We start from the raw sequence: 25,940 nt of genomic DNA on the forward strand, positions 1-25,940 counted from the left end.
ATCGAATTCTGATTCAATTACAATTTGTTAAATTAGGACCTTAATTGAAATCAATTCGACCATAATTGCTATGCAATTGGTCGATTGAGTTTTAATTAGGATAACTTTTAAATGCAATTGACTAATTTTTTTTTCTTTGGCTATTTATTAAATAGCCAAAATAGCATAATCTATCCTAACCCCAAAATAAGCCATTTAGTCCCAATTAACTAATCAAAGCAGCCAATTTCTCCCTTTTTAAATTACCAGCCCAACAACAACAATTACCTACCTATAAACCATTTAAAAAAGGGCCCAATCCATACCAAATCGACCCGGCTCATTCTGATATCCCCTTTTCTTTTTCTCCAATCGACCCATTTTCATCTAGAAAACCCAAATACATCATTTCCCCTTTAATTTGTACGGATTCCATGACCTCTACGTTAGTTTGTATGTCGAAGAACCTCAAATCTTCTAGAAAAGCACCTAGGTGTCTTCACCAACGGTTCAATCCCACATTTATCGGATAAGATTGTATGATTTCGTATAATAGTTTGTTGATTTTCATTGGTTCTTGAAGGGAATTCATTTTGCCTAAATGAGATTGGTCCACCCGTTTTATTTTTTGGAAAAAATCCCAAAAATTGGCATGATTTGAGCACAAAAAATGAGTTGTGAGGGGATTTTTCAAATTTCAAAATTCAAAAAATATCCCCTCTTTCAAGTCCCCAAAAGACCCCCAATTTGAATTCTATATAAAGACCCTTGGGGTCACTGTTTTGGGGGATTTTTTTCTTTTTTTGGGGAGGGTTCGAAAATTGGGGGAATTTTTTTGGGAGGTCACTTTTTTTTTAGGGGAAAAATTTTGGTTGAGGAAAAGGGGAAAAATTCAATAGAGATTTCGGGGTTCGAAATTTCCTTAGAAGTTTTGAGGGATTTTTGGCTGAGGTTCGGAAATTTTTTTAGGGGGCTCTGGATTCAAGGACCTGAGAGGTTAGGAACTTTTCTGCCAATGAATTGAAGGTTTTCGAGTTGATATCATTAATTCCTGGGGGTGTTGGAATCCGGCAACTATCTCGTAGTCTCTTTTTGCTACCCCAGAAGAGGTGAATATACTCTTATTATCTTAATTTCATCACTTTTTGCTTTATCCCCATTTTTTTAGTAGAACTAGTTAATATTTTATCGATAATTATGAATGAGGCTGGGTTTTATCTGCTGCAGATGGACGTGATGGCCTTAGGGGCTGTTTTGTAATTATTTTTATGCCATTTTGTTGAAGCAGTGCTCATGTCATAATTTTCAAAGAGATTATGTCGAACATACTGCCTTTTAATTGATATTACTGCCTTTTAATTGATGTTGCTAGTTATCTAGGATTTTATGACATGAGTCGGTATATAGCTCATCAAGATTTCACTTTTTGTTTCTAGTTTCACCTTTAGAGTTAGTATTTCTTGTCGCATTAGGATAACTATTGTCATAATCGATTGATCCATGATTTAGCTTCATCTTTCTCCTTTTTATTTTATAATCTGTTTGTTTGAAACTTGATATCATTAGCTAATACCTATTATCATCATCTCACATTGTTGCTTGCAATTTGGCTTGCTGTTCTCGGCTAAATTCATGCCTCAGTGTCTACTTTACTATTTCATCTTGACATTGCCTTGCTGGGTCACTGTTCAGTCTTTGTGGTGCCATTAGTATTGTTATATATTTAGTTCTTTTAGCTCTTCAAAGGCCAAAATAATGGGGAGGTATCAGAGGGGAACCAGAATTCTCATAGTCCCTGGAAGACCTTCTTGAGTGACAAAACTCATTTTGGGTCTATCGAAAAGTGGATGAAATGGGAATAGTATGCCATGTCAATTGCACTTTATTTCAAATGGTTATAAGAGTGTGTTCCTGTTTAAGGTTTTTGGGCAAAGTGCAGTTGTGATTTATTGCATCGCTAAACATTTGAGTTATTGGTTCATAGAGAATATCTTGTCTTTAGATCCCTCCATAACTAGCTTGAAGGAAATCCTTGCGGATTAGTTAAGGAGAGGATAGGAGAGAAATAAAATTTTTGTTTCTTTGTAGTATGTTCCCATGTCAAGCGTGATTAATTATTATGTGGGATCTGGTACTATTTGTGGTGATAGCTCCAAGATATTCATGATTAAAGTTGTACTCATTTCATAAAAGTACCTTGTGTTGCACCCGTTTCTATTCTTTTTCACCAAGGTTCTCACGTCTTTTGTTAACTAGCTTTCCCAATAGTGTCTCATGCTTTTTCCATCCTTTCTTTCATGTTATTTGCCAACACGTTGAAAGATGACAAAGATGCCTTTATTTCATAATTTTTGTCAATTAATCTTTTCTACTGTTACACCATGGTTGTCTTAGCTTCATGGGTATCTAGATTTTAATTTTATCTTTTAACACTCATGGCATCTTTCTTTTCTGGTTTATCAATTAAGTCTTTATGAACGTGGTGGCCTTACTCATAATTGGTTATTCGACGTTGCCGCCTTAAATGATTAAAATTGGGGACTGAATCATTGTGCACATAATGAGTCCTTATGAAATATTGTTAGTCCTTCTAATTTGATCATTGGTAAAGTCATGTTTGTTAATTTGGGTTAAGTATTGACAAATAATTTGAGTTGCTAAATCTTGATTTATATTAACTCGTACTCCAGTGATTCTTTGGTTGATTCATGCTTTCTCTTCAAATTCATGATTCATTTCATATTTGCGTTGATTATAAACTTTAAATGTATATTAATGTGTTTTCATCCTTTTCTTTGCATGATCCTGCCTTGGAATCCCAAATGGACTCCCCTTTCTTCACATCTTAAACGGGCCAATGAGGTCTATCTTTCCGGTCAATTCTTAGAGAAAGATTGAATATCAACCCTAGACAAAATTCTCATTTATTATTTCATTTTATATATTTATTGTCATCTTTTATTTATTTACTTATTTATTTATTTATTTTTTTGTTTATTTATTTATTCATTCATTTGGGCCTCGAAGCCAAAACTGTAAATTTAATACAGGTGGATCGAGACTCGATTTAAAGGCTCATAAACTAGAGTAGGATAGATGAAACGGGTCAAAGGCCTAATTAGATTAGGACAGGCTTTGTTGGTTTCGGCCCAATGGCCTAAATTGTGTACTTTTTCCTCCCTTTCCCCATTTATGTGTTTACTTGCTTATTCCATTTGTGTAGACTTAGTTAAAATCCCTATTAGATCGTCTAAAACTGTTTTTACACGAATCTTTTTTCTAATAATCAATTATTTTTCAACAAATTAATCTTTTAGAAGTTAATCAAAGATATTATCAAATAGTCCGAATAACCGCAAGTTAGCGGACGTTTTATGTGCCTAACACCATTCTAAAACGTTAATTGGAACTACTTACTCGAAATCTTTAACTTAAATGATTTTTTGTTTTGGATCATTTAAAGTATTTTAGAAAGGTTTCTTAATTCTTTTTCAAAATTAAGTGGCGACTCTTTCAAAATGTCAAAAATTTTGCAAAACACATGTATGATTCCAGTTCCCAACATAAGAAGTTAAGTTCTATTCCCCTCAATAATACAAATTATGTCCTGTAAATGCAGAAAACTCAAAACCCTGATCATGCAGCACATGACTCATGTACTCATGTTACGCTTTATAGTATGCTCAACCTCCATGACTCATTATATGCTCCTACTTATTAGTTAAATCCATGATACGTCATGTAGATCCTCAGTTCAGACCTTTTTGGCAAATTGATGTCGTTGATATTATATTTCTTAAGCTTCAGTCATGTGTCATGTTCAGTTGGTGTCCATTCATGCTTTAGGTCCCCCCTGATTTAACCCATTAGTGAGCACTCTTTGTGAAAATAGTGTGGTGGAGAGAAGTTGCTTAGAAGGGAGAGTGGATGTTTCATGTTAAGAGAAGATTGTTGCATGCTTATTTTACACGAGGATGTAGTGATGAAGATAGGCTTGAATTTCATGTTATTTTGCAAGTAAATGGCTAGTAAGAGGTTGTATTTAGAAGTTGGAAAAGTACAGAGTGTTAGTGTGCATTCAGATCTTTGCCTTATGTCAACCCCTGTCGTATAACTATCAAAACTCAATTACCATGTCTGTTGTAGTTTCAGTGTTTAGTACTCAGTAATTAGTGTTTAGTCTCAGAATTTAGTACTTTAGTATCAGTCTAAACCACAGTAATCCATGTTTATTCATCAGAACCTGACACTTAGTTAAAGTATAAGTCCCAGATATAGTCCTAGTTATAGTGTCAGCTTCAGTTAAGTAATCAGATTAGTAACTCAGTTCATTTTCAGGGTTTGATTGACCATAGTGTACAATTATCAAATATTCATTTATCAGTATTTCAGTACCTCAGTTTGTAGACTATTCCAGAATTATTTTATACACTTGGTCTTGCGTTCTCAAATAATATAGTTTTTCATAAAATTCATACTTAGTTACCTCATGTTACCCAATCATCCCTTACCTTTTGTGAATATACTCTATAGTCTAGTCTCAGTCCAGCTATTTAGACCAAGACCAAATACAGTTCAGTCTTCATGACCAGTATTCATCTATTAGGTATCTAATTGATTAGATAAGTTAGTATATTTATGAACTTGTGTTCATCACCCTTGTAAATCTTTTTAGTAGCCTCAGTTGCTATGAAAGAGACTTAGTCATTTCATCTTAAATAGTGTTTGTAGGCCTCAACTCATCTTACCGAACTTTAGCCATGTGATGATTTTCTTATTCGGCTTTCTTGTTTAGACAAGGCAAGATTTCCTTGTGCCCTAAAGCCACTAGAACTCTACAGAAAGAGTGTTAAAGAAAGGCTCCAGTCGACCATAAGTTTTCATCGCGAATTAGTTCGTAAAAAATAGAAAGTTAGTTTATCAGTTAGAGGGATAAGCTCGCATGGTTTGGGTTTCTGTCCCTTCCATCTAGATGTACTATCTTAAGCCTCATGAATGTAACCATTCTAAGATAAACCAACTAGATAGGTTCAAACTCAGCCAAGTTCATGTATCATGCCCCAGTTTCAGATCCAAGATATTCAGTTAAGACTCAGCTTGTAGATGCCTTGTGCATCGCTTTAGTTTCCTCAGTGACCCAGCCAAGACAGTATTCTTCGAGGGACATAGTGTCCCAAGGGGGAGAGACACTAAACTAGATTCTTTCATCATGTAATAAATCCAGTTTAGGAGTAGGGGGTATTTATAAGTTGACCCCAAGTTTCTATCTCATCCATGAGCTATGTATTTAGGGGCTCCATTAGTTCACGATATTCAGTTCACAGTATTCAGTTCATGCATCACGTCCTAAGACTCAGACCATGTCATCCGTTATAGACTCAACTATGTTCTCATGTTCCTATTCATATGATTTCAATAAAGGATCTTGAGTTTGAGATTGGCGACTATGTCTATCTAAAGATCTCTCCCATAAAGGGAGTGAAGAGGTTCGGCAAGAAGGGAAAGGTCAGTCCCCGGTATGTCGATTCCTTCAAAATTTTTAGTTGTTTTGACAAGGTAGCTTATGAGCTCGAGTTGTCTTTAGATCTAACCTCAGTTCATCCAGTGTTCCATGTCTCTTTTCTTAAGAATAGCATAGGTGACCCAGGAGTTGTAGTCCCTATTTAGAGCTGTCTCTCTTATAAAGAGATTACAGTAAAAACGCTAGACTATTAGTTTCGCAGACTAAGGAACAAAGATTGTTCCTCTGGTCAAAGTTCTTTGGCGGAATCAGTCCATTGAGGGAGCTACTTGGGAAGAAAAAGCAGACATGCTTACCAAGTATCTTTACCTCTTCTTCGCAAACTCAGACTCAGCCCAAGGTAGTAGATTTCCTTAAAGCTTATTCAATTTCATGTTCAAGTTCCATTTACAAACCAGTTTCATGCTTAGATTCCTATTTTAAACTTGGTATCCATTTATCATTGCATATTCAATCATATGTTTATACATTAGATTAGTCATGCATTCATGTATCAGCTCAGTCAAGTAACCATGCATCAGACATGCATTCTCCTTGTGAGAAACTTAGTTATCAGGAATCTCAGTTATGTATTCATAAGTTAGTTCGGTCATGAAACCATACATCAAATATATATGGTCAGTATGAATCTCAGAAATGTCAGTCATGTAGTCATATTTCAATTTTTCATATTCAGTATGTACTTTAGCTTATCATTTCTCCCATCCCAATTAGTCTCATTCGAGGACAAATGTTCTTAAGGGGGAGATATTGTAATACCCCGTACTTCTACCTAGCTTAAAATCATAACAGAAATGTTAAAAACTTTCTTAAAAGATGAATCCACTTTTATTCATACGGTATTTTTAAGATTTTTAATTTTTTAACATGTGGGTAATTGAATAAGATTTTCATCGATACCAAATTCACCCAAATCCGACACTTGGGTGAAGAGTTTGAGCCTTTTTAGTGAGACAGTGTATCACCTGTCCATCAGCGCGTCGCTGAGCCAGATTAAATGGCAATTATCAATTTTTAGTGTTACTCCATGATAGTGGGGCCTTGCACCAGAATACCAGGTCGCAAACAAAGTGGCAACACAATAGCCTCACATTGCGCCACCATCCAGATTCCCAATTGTCTAGTTCCAGTGACTTGGCTTGATAGTGGCGCATCTCGCCAAGGATGAAAATCAGGAAATTTTCTCTAGAAATAAAATACGCGTCCAAGGGTTAATAGTCTAAATTTCTCACCCCTATATAAACCCAATAACACGTGATTCAGCCATATTTCACCCAAAATATAGTGTTTCTTTCAAGTTTCTCTCAAGAACAAACTAGGGTTTCAATTGGGGATTCAAATTCAATAACCAAATTCAAGAGTCTCTCCGTCAATCTTTGCTAAATCAAGAACTAAGGTATGCACAGCGTTCATGGATTCCTTTCATCCATGAAGCCCAAGAATCAAGTTTTAAATCTTGTATTGTGAATATTTTATTATGGGTTGATCATGTTCATGTGATTATGGTTGTATGATTCCTAAGTTGGAATATTTATGTGTTGTTCATGAAATTATGATAGTATGTGGTTTGAAACATGTGGAATTAAGTTGAAATACAGAGTTTTGTTGTATTAATTTGATGGTAATGCCTATGCCCTAAGTCATGCATCCTAGGTATTTGATAAAATACCTAAGAGAATAGAAATTATGCAATATAGCTTAATTGTGACCCAAGTGATAAATGCATTCTTTACCCTATGACCAAGAATGACTTCCATGATATTGTGTGCATTATGAATGGTTGAGGGAATGTCTATGAGAATAGTTTTATGAAAGTATGACATGTTTATATGCAATTCCATTCATGTACAACACTATGATAACCATGTGCATTATGAAATCCCTAAATTGATGTATTATGAATTGTTGATATTGGTCATGTGTTCAAGAAGTGTCATGTTCTGGAAGTTTCATGCTATCAAGTCCTGGGGGTACTTGTACGCAATAATTTAGTCATGTGCCTAGAGCTAGTGTCATGTTTTCACGATACTCTCATCCAAGACATGATTAGTAGTATTCTGTTAGTCAACGAAACTCCATGAATTCAGTTTAGTCTAGTTCAGTTAATAATGTTTAGTGTCTATTCAAATGGGAGTAGGAATTAGCACCGAGTGAACCCAAGGATGGGAACACACACTGTCAGATGAGGGTGTGATTCTTAGAAACAATCCTTATGTTCCAAAACAATGTAGCCAGCATTGGTTGAGACATCAACAATGTTAGAGGAAGGTTGATGAGGTAGATAAACACTATCAAATAAGGGTCCCACCGTTCTTTTTTTGGGACACTGTCAGATGAGAGTCACTCATAGCTTGTCTTTACCAGTGGCGCGGTATTGACACCCTTCCAGTTAGGGTTACAAATTGGTCCCCAACACAGCTATAATAGCTTATTAGAGGCATATCAGTTAGATGAATACTTCCCACAGTTTTAGTTACAGAATTAGGACTGTCAGATACAGTCATTCAATCTCAGTAATAGAACTCAGCTAGTTTTATCAAAACCTTGACTGTCAGATATAGTAGCTCAGTATCAGTTATTTCAGTTGTACAATTATTAGTATCTCATGTTATCAGTACTCAGACTCAGTAATCATGTTATCACAAACTCAGTTAATAGTATATTAATTATACAAAACTCATGTTATCAGTATTCTGTTTCATGACTGTCAGATATAGTAAATCAGACCAGTTCTTCATAATCAGAACTGTCAGATATATCAATCAGACCAGTTCTTCATAATTAGAACTGTTAGAAATAGTCTTTCCTTTATTAAAAATATAACATCAGTTCCTCAGTACTCTATAGACTCAGTTATTCAGTGTCCCACTATTAGCATTCAATTATTAGTAAATCCATGTTATCAGAATTCATGAGCCGGTGTTATCATGAATTCAGTTACATTCTCTTATTCATGCATTTATTTTCATGTTCATGTTATTTAATCTGTTAGTATTATTCATGCATATGAACCATTGTATTCAGCCTACCTCACTTGTATACAAGTACATTAAACGTACTGATGCATTTTCCCTATGGTATTTTATACCATAGGTTTAGAAGAACGAGCTCCCAAGCATCCTTAGTAGATCAGACGTTCAGTAGCCAGACTAACAGTAAGCCCTCATCCTTCGAGGATAACATGATTATTTTTATTACTTTATTATTTTAGTAATTTGGAGTTAGTTGGGGACATGTCCCACCAACTCCACAGTTTTCAGACAGTTTAGAGGCTTTCAGATTACAACATATTTCAAACAATTTACTTCTATTTTGGGTATTGTGATACCCCATTATAGATATTATTTTATATTTAGTATTAGTTCAGTTTTGAACCTTATGGCCTTTCATCTTAAATTCCATATATTTACAGTATATTATTCAGTGCTCAATTACAGGTATCAGTCATGGGTTAGCTTGTGGTCCTTCGAGGTTATGAGCATCGTGTAGAATTCCGGGTACCAGATTCGAGGCGTTACACTAAGAGTCCTTAATACTATTCTGAGGTGGTCTACATAATCATTTTCATTATGGGAATAGACAAGAATATCATCAATGAAAACTATGAAAAACATGTCTAAGTACTGCTTGAACACTGTTCATCAAGTCCATGAAAGCACTGGGGCATTTGTTAGACAAAAGGGCATGACTAGGAATTCAAAGTGACCATACCGAGTTCTGAAAGATATTTTTGGAATGTCACATTTTATGACTCTAAGCTGATGATAGATGGATATAAGGTCAATGTTAGAGAAATAACTGGCACCTTAAAGTTGGTCAAACTAGTCATCAATTATGGGGAGTGGGTACTTATTCTTAATGGTGACATTGTTCAACTAACAGTAATCGATGCACATTCTGAGAGAACCATTTTTTTAGAACAAAAAGGACTGGAGAGCCCCATGGGGAAACACTGGGCTTGATGAATCCCTTATCCAAAAGATCTTTCAAGTATTCTTTTAACTCCATACGCTTAGCTGGAGCCATTCTGTAGGGTAAAATAGAGATAGGCTGGGTATCTAGAAGAAGGTCTATTCCAAAGTTAATTTCTCTTTCAGGAGGAACTACAGGAAGATCTTTGGGAAATACATCTGGATATTTCCTCACTACTCAAATCGAATAGAGACAAGGAGCCTCTAAACTTGAGTCTTTGACTCGAATAAGATGATAAACACACCCCTTAGATATGATGTTTCTCGCTCTAATGTACGAAACAAGATGACCCCTAAGTATTGAAGTACTACCCCTCCATTCAAGGACTCGTTCATTTGAAAACTAAAAATGAACAACTTTATTTCTACAATCAACTGAAGCATAATATGAGGGGAGCCAATCAATGCCGAGATGATATAAAAATCAATCATCTCAAACTCCACAAGATAAACTGAAGTGACTTTCTGGGATATTGTGACTGTACAATTCCTATATAACTGCCTGGCTATAATAGAGAAACCTACTGGGGTGGACACTAAGAAGGGTTCTTCCAAAGTCTTAGGACTAAAAGTGCATACAGTCAGCTTAGGTGCTGCCCACTGGTTATGCTGGAAGCGGCACCCTGCTGAGTCGAGCAACTGAATGAAATTGGGAGATGACTGGAATGACTCTGTTGACCACTCTTTAGGGAATCCCAGACTCTGTGTCCTAGCTTGCCACACCCAAAGCATACATCATTGCCAGCTCTACACGCACACTGATGGTTTCTACCATATTTCTAGCAAAGAGGATTTGTGTGACCACTGTTCACATAACCCTAGTGCCTAGGACCTAGCGCCCTATCTTAATTATCATTCCTAAACTTCAGCACTGGCGCACTAGGAGAAGATGGAGCTGGGGCTGAAGATTTTTGATGGAATTGAGGATGGTTACTACTCTCTAACCTTGGATGAGAAAAATTAAAGCTACCTATTCTGGCTCTCTTATTCTCCCTCTCTCTTTCCTTAAACTACTGCTCCTCAATTTTTTGAGAATGAACCATTAACCTAGATAATTCCATCTCCTTAATCAACATTGTGGTTCTACACTACTTGACCATGCTATCAGCTACATTAGAGATAAACTTACTCATCCTAGACCTATCATCAGACACCACGTTAGGAGCATAACTGGCTAGCTGAGTTAACATAATAGAGTACTCCTTCACATTCATGATCCCCTACTTCAAATTGATAAACTCCTGCACCTTAGCCTCCTTTAACTCCAAGGGAAAGAACCTATCTATAGAGGCTATGTAAAACTCCTCTTATTCCACAAGCCTTATATCTACGCCTCTATCTCCCTTCCACTACTTATACTAGGTGTGAACAATATCCTGAAACTAGTGAGTACCCAACTCTTCACTCTCACTAAAAGTCACACCCATAATTTCAGTTACCTTATAAACCATGTCAAGGAACTCCTGTGGATTCTCATCTGACTTGGATCCCAAAAATAGAGCAGGGTGCATTCGGGTGAAGTCTCGAATCCTAACTGCAGCAGTATTAGCCATTGGAATGGTGGCATAACAGCCTGCTAATTATTCTAAGTTACTACTAAGTGATATAAAGTATAGAATACAACTCTAAATTAGGAATGAGAGACATGCTCATTTAGGGGATCTTTTTGAATAGATGAAGGTGCGGGCTGATTTCTTTTTCTTTTTCCATTAGTCTTTTGGGAGGCATGTTCTATAAATAGAAAGAATATTGAATTATAAAGAGAGATTGAATTGATCTCATGCTCATTAGTATGATATGAATACTTGAAAGAAAGGAAACTTTTCCTAAAATATCTTGCAGTATCTTATTCATAACTGTGGTGCGCTTCACACCAATCCACAAGACTTTACTCAAAGTGGATTTTAGAATCCCGGGACACTTTAAAACCTTAGGCTCTAATGCCAAGTTTGTAACACCCCGAGAGTGTACCCTGGATGCAACACGGTGCTTACGGTCACAAGTGACTATAAGCTAACCCATGAGCTGGTACCTGCTGTGAGCACTGAACAATATTTATAATAAAGGAACATGTGTGGAAACAACTGAATATTCCATAAGGTTTAAATACTGAAACAATACAACTAAAATCTACAAATCTAATACATAAGCAAAAATGCTAAGAACTGACTGATAAAACTGACAACTAACTGATTGTCTGAAAGTGTGCGAAAGCCTCTAAACTAACTAAATAAGAGTTGATGGTATAGGACCCAACTAACTCAAACTATGTCAACTGATATAAAATACTGAACAACAGAATAAATCTGAGATAAACAACCATGTCCTCAATAGATAAGGACTCACCATGATTACCGCTGCAGATGCACTGGAATGTCTAGGTGTGGTTGGGAACTTAAATGTTCGAACCTATGATATGATATATATTAGCACAAGAAATGAGTATACGGTTAGCACTTTGAATGTACTGGTAGGCTAAATAAGGTTAGGCTGATATGCATGGGATCATGTTCATGAATAATAACTAACTAAATAAATAGCATGAGATAACTGATGCATAGTATGCATCAATGCATAACCAAACATATAACATAATCCATAAATAGTCTATAAACTTAGATACTGAAATACTAAGATAGAATAACTGATAATTGTATGCTATGGTCAAACAAACTTAAAACTGGACTCTAAACTGAAATACTAAACTGAGAATATGGGAGTTATTATCTAACCAACATACCCCAATATGAGCAAATTAGGGTCCAACCTGTGACCCCAGTTGGAAGGCTATCAGTACTGTGCCATAGGTACAAACACATGGCTGTATGGATCCACTAAAGTGATGTCTTAAAGGACTAAAGAGTGACCCTCTACTGGCAGGTGCTCTATTGAGATATATATCAACCCTCAACTATCAAGTTAACTTCTCAATCTATGCTGGATACGTAGTTCTAGAATACAGGAATGCTACTAAGGTAACACCCTCAACTGACAGGTGTGCCCTTATCCCTGGATTCGCTCGGTGCTAAATTCTAGGTCCAACTAAACTGACTCAGATTACTGAATTGAACTAAGTTTGACTGGTACGATAACTGCCTAAACTGGTAATAATCAAATGTATCTAAAACCATTCTAAAACTACTGAGTCTAAGTAAATATCTAAGTTTGTGGATATTCATAACCCCCAGGACTCGATAACATTAATAGGAGAAACATACTAAAGCTTCAAAAGCATAATAAGTAGTCATTGTTCAAACTTCATCTCTTAGACATTTCATCAAACACATGAAATTCATGAACTTAAGCATGGAAATGATTGAAACATGTGGAAATAATAATATCACAACATTAAAACCATACAATGGGGATTTGACATGGAATTTCATACTTCAAAACATGTAAGGGCTTCTTTCCAACTAACAACACTTGTAATCATTATGCATAATCAAAATTCCCAAAATATTTACAAAAATAACTCATTGTAAAAATGTAAATTCATGATTTAAAACATAAAAATAGGATCTTGGACTCCATAGGTGAAAAGGTCCCATGGATGAACATTTAACATACCTTAAAGCGTTAATCTTGCAAGAGAATTTAATTTCTTAATCGTTCTTGGGTGGTGAAGCTTGAATTCTTGAGATTTCTAAAAGGGATAATTATTGAACTTGATTAATTTGGGGAAAGGTTAGGGTTTATTTTAGATAGAAATTGCAGAATTTGGGCATATAATGCCTTAACTGATGATAAATCCTGTATTTTATGGATTATGGCGATGGGAAAAGACAAGACTAATCCTCTAGGATTTAAATTTGTAACTAGAATAGTAAATTGATCATCACCATGACGTGATGAACCACTCATTAGTATACCCAGTGTGAGGCGATGCAATCACATTGAACTGCTGGAATTGAAATCCAAACATGCCTCAATCCTCATCTAAAAAATCTAAAACTTCTCTGAGACATGCTACTTACACCTCTAAACATGAATTAACTTACAAATCATCATCTCGGGGTCGGGAAGTTCACTTTAAAAATCATCAAAGCTAAGAGGCCAACGTTGGTTGTAAAGAGGATCTAATCCCTTTTACGGTCATATAAGAGTTAGGTGCTCATTGATAATCCATTAAGGGAGGTTTTATGGTTTGACATACCCTTAGATTGCCCTTTACTTATCAATTATGTGACTATCTTCCTATCTTGGTTATTCTATCCATCTATCATTACTTTTCCACATCTAGATTTGAGCATTCGTTACTAGGATTATATCATTTGGTAAAAGATCTAAGATAAGGATCTTTCCCACAATTTTAATCTTGGATTTTTTATCTTGAAAATTCACAATAAAACAAAAAAGAAGTGTCAATCAAAAGTAAAAAAAAAGAAACTATTCACATTCTTTAGTCTTAGGTCAAAATTTGAGTCTTATATTTTATGTTTTTCTTTTATTTATAGTGTTATATTGTCATTACCTAACACTATTAGTGTCCATATATCAAATTTGAGCTAAATTAGAGTGAAATTGAGCCTTTTACAATCATTGGAAGCTTGGGTTTGAGAAGAAGAAGTTTAAGGCGCGTTGCAAGATTTCTTTTAAGGTGTGTTACAAGATTTGAAGTTTTGGGTGATTAATTTGAGTAAATTGATGTTTGGAGTGATCTTATAAGTCTAATAATTTCCTACGTTCAAAATTTCTACTCATTTCAAGCTCCGAAGAAAAAGTTAGAAGGATTGGTGTTCTTGAAGACATTCAAATCTTCAAGTTGAATCTTCATCAAAAGTTAGTGTTTGATCATAAAAAGAGAAGGAAAATTAGTGTAAAGTTTTTATCATTTAGTATCTTCAAATATTCAAAGAATATCCCAAGAGAAAAGAATAAAAAAGGGAGCACAACAAGTTTATTTTCGGCCCATTCTACATGTTGGCGGCTGACCTGCGCCCAAGCCGTCTTGGACCTATGTTGGAGCTGATGCAGAAGAAAAAAGGAACCTAGTAACATGTTTACCTATGTCAAATTTTCCTTGTAAATGTTCCCCACAAGCTAGATCAGGTCACCAAACGCAGATCAGCTTCTCCCAACTCAAATCAAATCCAAAACGCAAAATTCAAGCTTCCAACATGCATTTTAACACTTTAATTATTCCATTGCTCTAGATTTAATTCCATAGTTTCATTTTATTTACTCCTAATATCTTATTTTGATTCTTAAACCAATCATCAACTAGTAATTCATATACTAAGTTGATTGATTAGTGCTTGAGTCTATTTTCTTTCTTTGTCCTATTTTTTTTTTTGAGATTTTCTAGTTTTTATTTTGTTGTAACCTTTTGATTCAAGTCAGTAAATAGTTTTTATTTCTTTGAGTCGTTCAAACAAGAATCCACTTTGGCTACAAAGTAGAGATTGACACCTTATTGACTATCGGAGTATAAGAAACTTTCAATATTCACCACCCCTATTGTGAGGATCACCAAGGTGAGATTCATACGAGTGTTGGTGAGGATCTTTACTACTAATATTGTTTGTTCATTTTGTAAGTGAAAGGTTATAAAATGAATCATGTCTTCGATAGCCTCAAACAATTATCACTACAACATAGGAGACTATGATTATGGTGAAAATAGGTATGGCTACAAAGAAAATTATGATTATGGGGGCTATGAATATAGCAATGATCAAGAGTTGAATGAAAATAAGGGTTACAATTCCAAAGGACAATGTGAGATAAATTATGATCCTAGTTTTTATAATGAGTATAAAGATGATGAACAATCTTGTGATGGTTCTTATGTGGACGATGGGGCAAGTGAGGAGTATTACACTTCCAACTTTGAGCCTAGAGGTGATGTAAGGTATAACTCGTTCATTAGGAAATCAAATAAGGATCATGGTGAGAATGTATATGAGGATTATGAATATTCATATTCCTCACCTCATAGTGCTTCTTATCAAAGTCAAAGTGGAGAGAATAGTTAAACTAGCTATAGTAGAGGTTGCTCCTTGAGACTAAAGACATGTGCAACTCCAAAGCATAGGGATATTACATCTCAAGTTTCTTTTTCTAGAGCCTAAACATACGGAAGTGGTAACCAAGGTAGAAATAAAGGGTACAGTGGGAGCCATTGTCTTCCTACTCTATCCATATTTAAAGGAGAACAGGATCCCAAAGTTTACCTTGATTGGCAATGGCAATATGAAAAATCCTTCAAGGATTATGCTATGAGTGAAGCCAAACAATCTACATATGCCCTTAAGTATATCCAAGTTCCAACCTTATAATAGTGTAAAATTGCAAGGAATCCTATTCAAACATGGGTGACCTAGAAAGAGTTCTTGAGGCCAATCTATGTGCCGAAGGGTTACATAAAGCTTTATAATAGTGATCCAAGAAGACTAACTTGTTCAATATGGGTAGATATTTGTGGAGTTCCGATATGTGTTCTTATACTTGATGATTCGTTTCATGCAAAGTACATAACTCCTCTTATGGCTGATTATCTGGGGATACCTCTAGTGTCCAACCATTTCCCAAATTTCTTGTAAGGCTATAGAGTCTTCGAGAGCTTGAAGGTTTAATTTAACCAAGATGGTACTATGAGGAGGTGTGGTGTGACATATTCCTATTGGAATGTGGACACATACATTTAGGTGCCGATTGGTTTGCACAATACAAGATAGCAAATGTACAAAATTAGACAAAGTTTGCAAAGGACTAATAGGGAAATCATCTATGTCCACCTACCCTTCCCAAATATCAAGGAAAGATGACCACTGACTCCAAGCCTTACGAACATAAAAGACAAAAGATTGAGAGGAGTAAGGGTGTGCAAAGTGTCAACCTAAGAAAGAAAAAAGGAGATGTTGTGAGGAGTGAAGTAAGAGGGTTGCCACCAATCAGAGCTAACATATTTTTACTTCTATTAATAAGGACATATGTGTAGGTACCAACATAGAAAGCAGAGGAGAACAAGTACCAACAAAGAAGATTCCCTTTGAAGACTTGACAAGGGAAATCTTAGATGCTTTCGAGGCTTGTGGAGGACCTTCACACCAAGTTAAAAAAGAATGTGCTCAATAACTTCAAGGTAACATAGCTAACTCTTACATTTCTGTGCATATGAATAATGATTGTGTGGCCAGTATCCCATTGAGTGTGAGTAGTAGCTTACCTATATGTGAGTTTATTAATTCTCTGCCTCTTGATGATGATGTATATATTGTGAGTGTGAATATACTAGTTGATCCTATTTATGAACTAATTGATTCTTCTTGTTACATCAATTTGTGTACCCCTACTGTTGAAGCCATTGCGTTGGATGATAGTACATCATCTTATCAAAATTGTGTATATCAACTTATATGAGAAACTAGTCCACCACTTGAGAATATGTGTAATGTTATTAGAGAACCTCAAGTTAGTGATGAAATTAAGAATATTGGTCAAGAAAATATAAGTGACCCTTTGAGCATGTCTTTTAGTAAAGATCCTAATGCTTTCTTGGTTCATAGGGATAATTATGTGCTTGAAACATCTTTGATATTTGTTAATGGCCTTTTAGAGAATGGACTTTCATAAACTACATCCTTTTTATGGATTGATCCTTATCTACTTAAGAACATTATCTTGTTTGAAGATGATAAGCTCACTCCAACTGAATTACCTTGTGATATGGATAACGTTGTTGATATAGCTTATCTTGAGGTCTATATTCCATATGACAACCCACTGTAGTGTGACAACAGTCCTCCCAAAGATGGAAATCATTTCTTAGAAGATGAGAGTACTCTTAAGAGAAAGGAATATAAAGTCTTGGAAAAGAATAATTAATTGGGTGATGATCACTTTGATATGCTTGAATCTTTAAGAAACCTTATAAGTGATTGTTCCTTGGAAAATGATTGTGTATGTGATCCTTTATATGACACCCCACCCTTGTTTGATACTTTTAAGGATGAATTGGTTACTTCTTGTGAAGTTCTACATAATAATCCCGTTGATATTGATGGTGGTATGTGTCTACTTGAGGATTCCTCCATTAAAAGAGAAAGTATAAATTGTTTGAAAACTGCTTTCTTTTCTCTTTTGTGCGATCTTATTATTGAGAATACTCATGGTGATGATTTTAAATCTAATAGTGAGTACGTGCATGAGGAAACCTTAGTTTAAGTTGACCTTTGTGATACCTTTATATACTCTCTTTTTTCTTTTGATGATGTATATGCAAATAAGGAGAGTATATCTTTTAGTTTGGGTGGAACTAGTAGAGAAAAACAGTGTTGTCTAGACCCATGTCTATGCCACTCTTTCCATTTGACCCCGGTGCCAAATTTGGATATGGTGATTATGGTACACCCAACTTATTGTTTGGTCCACATGATAAGAAATGTTTGAATAAAGGTGTTGGTATTCTTCCTTATGATGAGAAGTCTTTCTCAAGGATTCACAATCCACTTGAGGGACCAACATTATGAAAGGGAAGGAACTTCAACCAATATAAAGTATTTTTAAATAAGGGGATCCATGAAAAGCTCCAAGAGAGTTCACCACTATGTGTTTCCCTTTTTGACTAAGGTTTCACCACTTGTAGGTCAAGGAGAGAGTCTTCTATTGAAACTACTTTGGATGAACTCCATTTGTGTGATACCCTTCCTCATTATGTTAGTAGAGATGACGACCTCCTTTTTTAAGGTGGTATCATTCTTGAGAACCTGAGGAAAAATATGTTATTGTCTCCTTTGGGTATTGCTTATAAATTTGCATCATTGTTTGACACACTTGTGCTTAAGTTGAATGAATCCCAACTTGTGGATGCCAAGTTGATAATTTACTTGAAAGGAAGAAGTCATATGTGCTTAAATGTATTGATTCCATCCTTATGTGCGTTGTGTGCTATATCTATTGAGCCAAGTGGCAATCTTATAGATGATAGCGCCTTGGATAATGCCTTCATACTTGATTTCTTCCTATACTACCTCTTTGTCTATGATGACATCCATGCTAGTTTTGGAATCTTTTTATGTTGAGGTAGAAAATTTTTTGGTTTGTCCACTTGTTTGAGTGACATTTCTATATGCATCTTGTGGATTTTAATACTAATTGAGGCACCACTCTTGATATGATCTCTTAAAGAAGTGATGAAGCAATTGTATCTTATGGCTCCAAAGGTGAAGGAAACCTTACCTTTTGGATACAGTTATGCCATTATGACCCTTTTGGTTTCCTTACCTCTTGGTTATCCCCATAGCTAACTCCTTTGTGCATTTTTCAACAAGTTTTTAATGATTAACACGAAGGATCCTTGGTTATATCTTAAGTGTGTACAATATTGGCATATTGACATGATTTCTTATGCTAACCCTAACCCTCATGCCATGAGGAACTTGTGTTTATTTGTCCTTTCTTTGATTTTTCAAGGTTTGGATTCGAGTTCAAATCCTTTTCCATACGGGGAAGATGATACAAGTCAAATGGGCATCAATGCTTTTGACCACAAAACTCGAGGCCAACATGAGGAGGTCCAAGCCTTGATCACCCTAAGTATCCAAGAATGTGCTTGAGGCCCTTATTCAAGCTCTTAATAAAGCCATGTCATGTTTGGAATATAGCTTGGAGATGAGGAAATCCATGGCGCAGGAATAAATAGATCCCTTATGGGTTCTTTTAGAAATAGCCACTTTTGGGCTATTTTTGTAATAGTCCAGTTGTGCAAAGTCAACTACTATAAATAGGTGACTTATACATTTCATTAGTTAGTTTTTTTTTAATTAATTTACATAATGTATTCATTAGAACTCCATGGGAATGTTTGAGTGCTTGGAAAAGCATATGTTGAACCTTGTTCAGAAATATTTGTTGTAAGGAGGATCTAATCCTCTTTGTCACCACGTAAGAGTTAGGTGCTCATTTATAATCCATTAAGGGAGGTTTTAGGGGTTGACATACCCTTAGGATGCCCTTCTATTATCAATTTTGTGTCTATCTTACAATCTTGGTTATCTTATCCTTCTATCTTTACTTTTCTGCATCTAGAAGTGAATCCTCATGGCTAGGATTATATCAGTGGTGGTGTTGGTATTGGTGGTGTTTGTGGTGGATATTAGTGGTAGTGGTGTTATTGGTGTTGGTGGTCCATCTGTTGTTATAGGTGGAACAATTGTTGGGAGATATTAAAATAGGTCTTCGAACAGATTCCCCATCTGTTGAAACAAAAGTTTTAGATGTTGGCTTAAAACAAACCAATAGCAAGACTGTTTTGATCTCATCCATCTAGTTGTTCATTAATTGCAATAGGTTATTTATCTGTCGGAACAGACGATTCATTTATTCCAACTAATGGGTTATCTGTTGGAATATTTTTTTTGTAATGTGGAATATAAAAATTTATTAAAATTTGTCTTACCTTTTTTTAAAATTGTAACACCCAAACTTAGGATAAGGTGATTCTTACCTTTTTATAAAATTTGAACACCCAAACTTAGGATAAGGAGTCCCACATCAGAAAAACACAGGAGGGATGTTAGGTATATAAGTAAGCAAACCTTACTCCCTAGTGAGGCATTTTAAAGTTGCGCGGGCCTAGGCCCATAATAGATAATATCATTAGTTGGTTGGGTAGTTACAGGGGTCTCTCGGGACTTGATGGTTTAGGATGCCTGTCGCGGACAGAGCCCCGGCTTAGGTCGTGGCAGAATGGTATCAGAGCCGCTCCTGTGTCAGCCTTGTCCATATGGGCCAGAGTTCAAACTGAGTTTAGGCAAATCTTGGTAAGGTAGTGCAAACCTCAGTCCTAAGGGTAGGCAAATCCCATTTGGTGGGAAAAACCTCAGCAAGGATTCTGAGTCTATAAAGAGGGGTGTTTGTAACACCCCGACTTAGGATAAGCATTCCCACATCGGTAAAACACAGGAGGGATGCTGGGTATATAAGTAAGCAAGCCTTACTCTCTAATGACGTATTTTAGAGCCGTACGGACCTAGCCCTAAAGAAGACAATATCACTAGTAGGTTGGGAAGGTACAGGGGTCTCTCGGGCCTGATGGTTCAGGATGCCCATCGTGGCCAGAGCTCCATCTCGGGTTGTGATAGAATGTAACACCCCACATTTTTTAGCGAGAAATCAGACTGTTGTTCCTACGTGTGTAAACTCTAATCCCATGACTCATATTTTAATTCATGTGTCATGATTTTTATCCTAGTGTTTTAAGTGAATATGAGGTGAAAAATGTTCATGGAAATCACTTAGAGAAAAGTTAAGCGAAGAGCCTTTAAATCGTCCAAAGTTTGGTATTTGATTCTACAAGGGTCAACTTTGAATGTGTATAAATTTTGATATATGTGGAATTTTTAAGCTGAAGACCCACCAAATTGTAGATAATTGAATTGAATTTCCAATGATACCAATTTCACATAAATCCGACACCCGAGTGAAAATTTATGATTATTTTCGTCAGGACTAGTAAGCCAAAGAAATTAAACCGCATAGCGGTGAGCTCCAAAAGCGAGATTTTTCTAAAAAATTTAATTTCGAAGGGAAGTTTAGACTTTCTAACAACCCAAAGTCGAGTTAGAAACTTATTAAGACGCTATCAGGTCATAATATACCCAAAAATTATTCAAAATCCTCTCAAAACAAAACCCTAAACTTCCATCCCAAAGATCAAGAATACATCTTTAAGTTCAAGATTCTCAAGAAATGTTTCAAGATTCGGGTTCTATTCTTCTAACTAAATAACATAAGGTATGTGGGACTACTCTAAACACCATAGGCATAATTTTTACTATTTTTATCTATATTAAAGATCCTCAATCATGTTTTACAAAGGTGTGTTTTGTTATTATATTAAAAAGCATGTATTATGGAGTCGTTTTGAAGCAAGGATATGTTTGTCTCGATCTTAGTTTTCACGAAATTGAACCATTTCAATGTATATATATATATATATATATATATATATAATGATTTCATTGTATTGTAAAGTGTGAATGAGATCATGAATGATTAAACTCCCTCTCCTATGATGTTATTTTTTATTTCAACTGTGATAACTTGTGTAAATGTATGAATTTCTTGAAAAGAAACTAAATGATGAATGTTTTACTGATGATCATGAACAATTTGGTTTATTATATGTAGAGGGGGTATTTTCCTATGGTAAATATCTACTTGGTCTAATTAACACTTTTCATGAGTTTTAAGAAATTACAAATATGAGGTGACCACCTATGATTTTACAATTGGGAGGAGAATGTTTTGATAAAAATTTGAATGAACGGTCTATTGCATAACTCTCTCTCATCTGATGTTTAAAAGCTAGGGGTGTTCATTTATATGATAATTAGTAGAAAAAGGATGCAGATATGATATGATGTGATGTGATTGACTTGCAAGTCAGGGTATGACGATACCCGGTGATTTCATGCCCTTAATAGGATAGTGTTGAATGTTTTGAAAGTATGAACATGTTTACTTTAATGAACTAAAAGTTGGGCTTAAGAGAGTAAATAGGTTACCCAAAAAAGAAATTTGAGTGTAAGGGTTCATTGCTGGAAACCGTAATTGCTGATGCGGGACTTATGATATATGATCCTACATGCAAGGACATTTTTAGGACATGTCACATGGGGGGATTTCCTGCGGTGTGCTCACATGGGGGGTATCACCACTCCAACCCTGATGGCTACTTGGATTGGAGGCTTGGCCGTCGAGTTAAGGGTGGGTTCCACATAGCCCGTGAAATTTTAGATTTGTAGGGTGTACCGACTAGCTCAGAATAATAACAAAGAGTGAGTTAAAGTTGTCAAGAATTATTTTGAAGTACACTAAAGTATGCCCATGCATTTTTTTACTTGCATTGTCTTCATGGTTATTACTAAATGCTCTTATCTATTTCGTACAAAAATCATGCTATTTTTGGACTATTTGACATACTAGTACAATTGTATTGACCCCCTATATTTCAGGATTTGAGGCACAGTCCCAGGGTGCCACTAAGTAGTAGGTCCAATCCTGTTAAAGTTTGCAGTTCGTAATCCTCCCCTCATTTCGGAAGGCCTATTTCAAAATATTGTAAGTTATTTTTTATTTATGGTCTGACTGGGGCCTTGTCCCAACTTTCAGACAGATATTGATCTTTGGTATTGTTAGGGATTTCGAAAACTGGTGTCATGTGTTTTCAAACATTATGAATTAAATTTCGTATTGTTCAGTTGAAGTAAGAAATGACCATGTTTCTGTGTTGCTATATTTCTGCATTTCCTTACTGTATATGAATTGTGTATATGATTTCCAGTTAGAGAAGGGCTCTCGGGCCTTCATTATTTGGGATGCATGTCACGGCCAGGGCCTCATTTCGGGTAGTGACAAAAATTAATGCAGACATCAATTGCAATGTATTTTTAATCTTTTATATTGTTTATAGGTAAAATATATCTCCCAAAAGAAAAGAAAGTGAAAGTGGATCAAGTTCTGACCACCTAAGAAAAACGGCTAGAGTAAAGATGGATTCGAAAGCGCTTTAGGGGAAAGGTAAAGATGATGAAAGATATGAAAATGATATTGAGGGAGGTGGAGAAGGGTCTGTAGAGGGTGATGAGGAAAATAAAAGTGAGGAGGAAGAAGAAGAAGATAAAGAAGAAAAGGAGAAAGTAGAAAGTGAGAAAGAGGATGATGATCAAAATGCTGATAATACATCATCAATGGGATGTGAATTAAGAACGAAATCCCAGCATGATCCTGTCAAATCTATTAGTGTTAATAGGTTTCAAGTTGAGATGCTGATATATAACGCTGCAGATTTATCTGGTGATTTTTTACTCAAATCTCAGTTGGGGAAATCTTTTGATGATTTTAGAAAAACAATGGAGGAAAAAATAGAAGAACTTTTTAAGAAGAGCGTCTTTAGACACTTTCTTGTGCTGTCTAACAGCAACAATGACCATTTCCTAATGAGCATGGTATATGGTTTTCTCAAGCACAGGATCAAGTACGTAGGGGGTGATAAATATTTGAAGGAGGAGGGAAAGAAGATGAATGAAATCTGGATCAACTACTATGGCATGAAGTTTGTTTTGGCATGAAAGAGTTTTCCATAGTGAAAGTCTTGAGATGCGATCGTCCAAAATAACCTCTGATCAAGGAAACACCCCGAAAAATGTCCAAGGCAAGAACGATAACTAAACCAGCATTATCAAATAAAGAGAAGGCATTGTCCAAGCGACCACCCACCAAAACCGAAAAATGCAAGGAAAAAATAGATGGGTTGTTCTTAATTGTTGGATGTGGCTACAGATCCACGATGTTGATAGAAAATCTCAAGGATAAAACCATACAAAAGAAGTACAAGGAGCAGTTATGCGTAGTTTGGTATGCCCATTTTGTTATATTGGTAAGAGACTTATACAAAGACATAGAAGATGATTTGTTGGAGCTTGCTGAGGATTTTGAGAAATTCAACAATTATCCCTGGGAATATGACAGCAATAAGTTGATTGTCAAATATTTATTGACAAAGCTATCCCCAAAGATGATCACATTATATGACTTTCCTTGGGCATCCATGGTAAATTTAATCACTACATGTTTACTCTTTCATTAATTATTTTGACTTTTTTTGCTTGCTTCCTGTTTACATTTTTTAGGCTTGGGCATTTGAAGCCATCTCCCCCTCCCCCCCCCCCGCCCCCCGAAAGCAGGTCAAGGATTACCTAAATTACTCATCTGTTGAAATAGGCCCCAAATAACTCAAACTGTCTCAACTGAAATAAAATACTAAACAACTGAATAAATCTAAGATAAATATCCATGTCCTCAATAGATGAGGAATCACCATGACTACTACTGATGATGCACTGGAATATTTAGGTGCGTTCAGGAACCTAAGCATCCGAACCTATGATATGAGAAATCATAGTGCAAGAAAAGAGTATGTGGTCAGTACTTTGAATGTAATGGTATTCTAAATAAGGTTAGGCTGATATGCATGGGCTCATTTGCATGAATAGTATATGACTGAATGAATAACATGAGATAACTGATACATAGTATGCATAAAAGTTGTAATATCTGAGAATGCATGTCCAAGCATATAACATGATCCTTAAATAGTATATAAGCTAAAATATTGAAATACTGAGACTGTATAACTGACAACTGTATGCTATGGTCGAGCAAACATGAAACTAAACTTTGAACAAAAATGTTGAACTGAGACTGTAGGAGCTACCATCTAACCGAGATACACTATTATGAACAAATTAGGGTCCAACCTATGACCCCATTTGGAAGGTTGTCAATACTGTTCCATGGGTACTAACACATGGTTGTGTCGATCCACTGAAGTGAAGTCCCAAAGGACTAAAGAGTCACCCTCTACTGGAAGGTGCTCTAGTGAGATATACATCAACCCTTAAATAGCAAGTTAATATCTCATCCTATGATGGATATGTAGTTCTGGAATGCAAGGACTTCTACTAAAGGTTACACTCTCAACTAGCAGGTGAGCCCTCATTCCTCGGTTCGCTCGGTGCTAAATCTTAATCCCAACTGAACTGACTCAGATTACTGAATTGATCTAAGTTTGACTAGCATGATAACTGAATGAACTGGTATTACTCAAATGTATTCAAAACCATTCTAAAACTATAGAGACTAAGTAAATAGCTAAGTTTTCGGGTATTCATAACCCCCAAGACTTGATAACATTAAAGTAGAAACATAATAAAAGCTTCAAAAGCATAATAAGTAGTCATTATTCAAAATTCATCTCTTAGGCATTTCATCAAACACTTGAAATTCATGAACTTAAGCATGGAAATTATTGAAACATGTGGTAATAACACTATCATAACATTAAAACCATACATTGGGGATTTAACATGGTATTTCATACTTGAAAACGTGTAGGGCTTCTTTCCAACTAACAACACTTGTAATCATCTTGCATAATCAAAATTCCCAAAAGCTTTACCAAAATAACTCATTTTAAACATGTAAATTCATGATTTAAAACATAAAAATAGTTTTTGGACTCCATGCGTGAAAAGGGCCCATGGATGAACATTTAACATGCCTTAAAACTTTAATCTTGTAAGAGAATTTACTTTCTCGATCATTATTGGGAGGTTAAGATTGAATTATAGAGTTTTCTTGAAGGAATAATGATTGACATGATGAATTTGGGGAAAGGTTAGGGTTTAGTTTAGAGAGAAATTGAGGAATTTGGGCATATAATGCCTTAATTGATGATAAATCTCGTGTTTTTACGAGGCAATAGGAAAAAAGAAGGATGCCCCTCTGGGATTTAAATTTGTAACTAGAAATCCTAATTGAGCATCACCACGATGTGATGAAACCCTCATCATAATACCCAGTACGATGCAATGCAATCGCGTTGAGCTGTTGGAATCAAAATCTAAACGTTCCTCAATCCTCGTTTGAAAAATCTAAAACTTCCCCAGATATACTACTTA

The 25,940-nt window shown here is 35.6% G+C and overlaps 1 long non-coding RNA gene across 1 annotated transcript; it reads left to right on the plus strand.

The window, feature by feature from the left end:
* The first annotated feature begins 345 nt into the window (after window positions 1-345).
* Window positions 346-3,185, plus strand: LOC124888457. The gene is made up of 2 exons (XR_007046615.1): window positions 346-1,088; window positions 1,207-3,185. It is a non-coding gene; the product is annotated as an uncharacterized LOC124888457 (long non-coding RNA).
* The last annotated feature ends 22,755 nt before the right edge of the window (window positions 3,186-25,940 follow it).

Source organism: Capsicum annuum, chromosome 11 (assembly GCF_002878395.1).
Source record: "Capsicum annuum cultivar UCD-10X-F1 chromosome 11, UCD10Xv1.1, whole genome shotgun sequence".
NCBI classification, from domain to species: domain Eukaryota; kingdom Viridiplantae; phylum Streptophyta; class Magnoliopsida; order Solanales; family Solanaceae; genus Capsicum; species Capsicum annuum.